Here is a 6,000-nt window from a genome sequence, read left to right on the forward strand (position 1 = left end):
ATACGGTTGATATCCGTGTGCATTAAAATATTTATTCAAGCAAAGATTTAGGTCAAGAATGATGTGATATACGTTATTTTGATAACATACATCTACTTTATTTCTAAAGAAATATCAAAGTTTTCATCGTTAAAAAACTGGTTAACCTATCATTAAATCTTAAATTGTTTTCACTGACATCCATGTACTTTGAAAGATAACCTTAGTGATGAGGTTTATAAGTGTTTCTCGTTTCTCAGATTTTATATTAATTAGACCTTTGGTTTTCCTGTTTGAATGGTTTTACACTAATCATTTTTGCGGCCCTTTATAGCTTACTGTTCGGTGTGAGCCAAGGCTCCGTGTTGAAGGCCGTACTTTGACCTATAATGGTTTACTTTTACAAATTGTGACTTGGATGGAGAGTTGTCTCATTGGCACTTATACCACATCTTCTTAAATCTACTTTAAGAATATTCAAACGAAATTCTTGGGGGCCTATACTTTTAAATGTTCGAACTAATTTCAAACATAATAAATGTTTGAGGGTCTGGATGGGGGTCATAATTTCTGTAATTTTTTAGTGCATTTATCTTTATCTCAAAAAAACAAAACACATATTCTGTAAGATTTTCATGAATATGATTTTAGTATTAAATTTAATATGATTAGATGATTTCTTTATTATATACATTGATCTATATTTTCTAACCGATAATTGAATGTTCAGTGCATATTCCTCATTTAACTCTCTTTCAGAACAAATAAATAAACAAGGTTAGTATCTATGTTAACTGTAAGTTTGAAAGACGGAAATCAATCAGAAATGAAATATGTAATTTTCTTAACTGAACTTTACTAAGGTAATGTCATAAAACTCACTGTACTCCTAAAGTTCAACAACAAAACATTGAGAGCTATTTTATGCAAATTGTCAGTAACAATTGTATATGGAAATGATATTACTGTTGAGAAACACGCGAACTTTAACGTGACGTTGTGCGGACATTGGTAGGGATCGTTATGAAACTTATATTGTAACGTCATTCTTTATGGAGTTGTAACTCTGTACCTCAGTGTGGCTAACGTAATACAAATATACATCTTACAACTTTTTTTTCCTTCACAATATTATGTTGCCATGACAAAGAACATCGTTAAGCACAGTATATCTTGCAAAAACTAACATACCAAATGACAAAAACTGAAAACCACATAGAAGTGAGGTATCTGTGCACAATCGAAAGCCATGTATTTATTGCGGAGAGTCACATATCCCAAAAACATGTAAAAAAGTAATTAACCAAAAAACACTTCTGGAAGTCATCAAACAACAGAAAGCTTATTCTAATTGTCTTGGTAACCACAGAGTAGCAGATTACAAATATAAAGGAACATGTAAACAATGTGGACAAATACATCATACCAGTATTTGTACCAGTAAGAATCAGTTTCATTTTCGGGTACTAGTACCCCGCCTCATCAGATCAGCAAAGTATAGCCAAAACTGCACCAGCAATGCACTGCACTACTTATTTACAAGTTTTAGCTGCGATAGTCAATGTGCACTGAAACGCTCAAGTGAGCAAACATACTTTGCGATAAAATGGTTCAGAACTCGTTTATTACAGAGGTTCTAGTGGAGCACTAGAAATGAAACCACTAGGAACAGAAGTCATCTCTATTTCTGAATTTGGAGGAGGTAATGAGTCAGTATGCCATTTGAAAACCGCTAAAATATTTGTACACACTGATGACCGAAGCCGCATATAGCTGAATGTGCTAATTGTTCCTGAAAAAGCTTCACAAAGACTGATACATACTACCGAGACAACTAACTTACCGTATTTGCGCTGATTGAGAAATATGACCCACTCCCGTCCAACATCGACATAGATAGACGAAGACCAGAAAATTTAGTACGAATAAAGGCAACAGTAGTATACCGCTGTTCAAAAATCATAAATCGATTGAGAGAAAAAACAAATCCGGGATACAAACTAAAACCGAGGGAAACACATCAACTTTAAGATGAAAACAACGGAGCAACAGAAACACTGAAGTGCAACAAAAACAAACGCCAACATACATAGAAACAAACTATTTGATAACAACTGCCATATACACGAAGACTCAGCAACCAACGGTATTTACTTGAAAAAGAGGGGTTTTATTGAACAGATAGAAAACCCAACAACAAACACAGAATATTCGCATTACATTCCTCACCATTCAGTCAAGAAAGCGATGACAAAATCGATATTGTTTATGACTGTGGTTAAAGTGACAATATTTCAGCTATATATTCGAGTGAAATGACAATAAAGTTCACCCATTTTAATTTATATGAGAGACATTAATTTTAACGAGATATTTCATTTCATCTATATGTGAAATTTATTTTAGATCAAGGATCAATTTTTTCAGTTTATTTATTATATTAAGCCCTTTTCTGCTGCCCGGAGAATGTTGAGAAATAAACTTTAACGTGACGTTGTGCGGACGTTGATATGGATCATTTGGGAACTTAAATTGTAACGTCATTCTTTATAAAGTTGTTACTCTGTACCTCAATGTGACATACATCTTACAACTTTTGTATCCTTCACATTAGTTACATCACGTACTTGTACTTCTCTTTCTCTATGTGACGTCAATTAACAACAGAACACGGAAGGAACAAAAACACATCAAAATAAAGGTTAATATCACGTATCAAACAGTGATTAGTACAAAAACAAGTTTCCATTTATGATGAACGAGATGGATTTCATCATATCTCAGTTAATTAACCACGTTTATTTATCTGCATATTTCTCATTCAAATCTCTTTATTTCTTTATATGACAAAAAATCATTCCTAAAATGTATATTTTTAATATTGTACACCTTTTAATCTGTTACATGTTGGTTGTATAACTATGGAATCATTTAATGGGTTCTAACTTGTCAATCAATTTGAATTACCTGAAGCTGGTCTTTTGCGAGTGAGCTTACTTCAAAAAGGAACAACATAAAGTTCTACTATTCTATATTTAATTCATGGTATGGACATTGAGTGTTTTCAAATAATTGGAAAGAACTGAAATGTCAAGGAGAACATTTCAGCATCGGTATATTCCTTTTTTTGTCACTATAGTTTTAATTTTTTAATTTTTTTCACTATAGTTTTAATTTTTTCCCCGTAATCATCCAATTTGCTTTTATCTACTACATTCTCAACTTACCGATTTTATTTGAAAAAACATACTTATATGTACTAATCATCTTTCTTTGAAGAGATGTATATGACATGTTTACTTATAAACTTGGTGGTTGTCTGCTTCCCCTAAATAAAACTTACCAATGAATCTCAGATCACCCATATGCAGCATCTGAAATAAATTTGGTTGACTCACCATTGTTAAGTGCCAAACCTTTCGCAAATGTCACATTAAAATGAGTATCTACTTTTAAATTTCAACCTGAATATACCTGTGTGTTTATCTAAACTAAGCTGCAGTAGTCTTGATAAATATCTCGACTTATTTGTGAGTCATTTATCATTCCGGTTGAGGATCTAAGAGGAACCCCAATAGTTCTTTGACGTTGTATTTTCATTCAAAAGTTTTCCTGTTTTCCTCTTGTCTAGTATAACTGCCTAGTATAACTGCAAACTTACTTGTTTTACTATTAGTAGTTAACGCATTTTGATCTGAAACGGCCATTTTGATCTAAATAGCTCTTAAAAGACTGAACAATGAATTATTAATAAAATTGAGAATGGAAATGGGGAATGTGTCAAAGAGACAACAACCCGACCAAAGAGCAGAAAACAGCCGAAGGCCACCAATGGGTCTTCAACACAGCGAGAAAATCCCGCACCCGGAGGCCAGCTTCAGCTGGCCCTAAACAAAAATGTGTACTAGTTCAGTGAAAATGGACGTCATACTAAACTCCAAAACATATAAATGAACTAAAATTAAAAATCATACAAGACTAATAAAGTCAGAGTCAGTTTGAGTATTTCAGTCAATTATTCTAACCTAAAAGACAAATGAAATGAAATTTGTCTTGTTTCTTTCATAAAAAAAGATTGGTCAATCAAATACAAGTATCTTGTCTTAGGGAGGGATACATCGTACTTTATTAAAGAATATCGCTCTGATTCACAGAACAAAAATCTCTGAAGCTGACATTTTCAAGATGCTTCACTTCTTGATTATTGACAACATATTTGTTACGTTTGGAGGACAAACAATCGACATTCCCATTGGAACAAATTGTACTCCTCTACTAGCCGACTTTTTATCTTTTTTTTTCTTTTATTTCTATGGAGCTGAATTCATACAGGAGCTTTCCAGAAGAATGGAAAGACGCTAGCCTTATCCTTAAACATTCCTTTCCGCTATAAAGATTATGTCCTCTCACTAAATAAATAGTTTTGTGACTATGTTGAACGCAACTATCCAATCGAACTTGAAAGAAAGGTTACAACAGATACAGTCTGCCTCATATAATGACTTGCATCTAGAAATTAACAATGAGAGTCGGGTAAAAACAAAACTTTACGACACAAGAGATGATTTATGTTTCCAAATTGTGAATTTTCTATGTAGCAACATTTCATCAGCGCCTGCAAATGGAGTACATATCTCTCAATTGAAACGATATTCTAGAGATTGCATTTCCCATCATGGTTTCATTGATACATGGTTGCTGCTCAAAAGGAAGCTAATGAACCAAGTGTTCCAAGCTGTGAAGTTGAAATCAATCCTTCGAAAATTTTACGGACGCCATCACGAGTTGGTTGACCGTAATGGAATATATGTTTCACAGATGACAACGGATATGTTGCAATTGTCGTTACAACAATCCTTGTACCTGTATACATCGACATTATACTGAATCGTCTGAAAAGGTTACAAACAGTACTGAATTGGCTGCAATCGAATTTTAAAAACAGTACTGAATGTAAAGTGGTGGACAAGTATGAAAATTGCCTGGAAGACTGAATAGTTTATTGTTCAGACTTTTCAGATAATGTTAAGATCAAGATGACCGTTTCAAACTTAATTTTATTTACTAGAATCCCTTGAAAAATCCCGAGTGGTGAAGTTGAAAACATCTCTGCGAAAATTTTACGGATACCATTACGAGTTGGTTGACTTTTATTAAATATCTGTTTCACAGATGATGACGGATATGTTCCAATCGAGGTAACAACAATCCCGTTCTCCTTTTCACCAAATGTGACCTAACGAATTAGATTTATAACCGGGTTTGTACTAAAATGAGCAACACAATGGATGCCAAATGTGGGGAAGGATCTGCTTATACTTTCAGATCACCTGAGATCACTCCATGATTTTGCACGGGTTTGTGTTGCTCAGTCTTAAGTTTTCTATGTTGTGTATTGATTATTGTTTGTCTTTCGGTCTTTTTCGTGCTTGCCATGACGTTGTTAGTTTAGTTATCGACTTATGAGTTTGAATGTTCCTTTAGTATCTTTTCCCTCTCTTCTAGTACTAGTGGTAAATTCTGGTAAAAAGTAAAATAACAAAAATACGGAACTCTAAGGGAAATTCAAAACGTAAAGTCCTTTATTTAAGAATTGAATGCTTCTTTTTGTAAATTCATTGGGGTGTAAAAGCGTTGACCGAAGTACATTTTGTATGAAACGTGGAAGCGCTTCATTCTAAAAATGTACACACGGTCAACGCTTTTACAACCCTATGAAATTACCAAAAGAAGCATTCAATACTTATAATTACATTTTTTCACTATGATCATGAATTAACATGATTACTATCAAGTTTTTCTTTTATAAACCTGTGCATTTTATTGTGGAAACGTGTGTCATCATGTTTCAATTCATGCAATTCATTTTGAAATAAAGAATGACGCGAGATTGCTGTTAGCCAATCAAAATAACGTATAATAATGAAACATACATCTAATGTAATTATAAAATGGTAAAATCAAAAGATCAAACACATCGTACGAATGAAAACAAAGTGAAGACTATTACAGACATTTTTT

The sequence above is a fragment of the Mytilus californianus genome, unplaced genomic scaffold, assembly GCF_021869535.1.
Source record: "Mytilus californianus isolate M0D057914Y unplaced genomic scaffold, xbMytCali1.0.p SCAF_5, whole genome shotgun sequence".
Classification (NCBI taxonomy): Eukaryota; Metazoa; Mollusca; class Bivalvia; order Mytilida; family Mytilidae; genus Mytilus; species Mytilus californianus.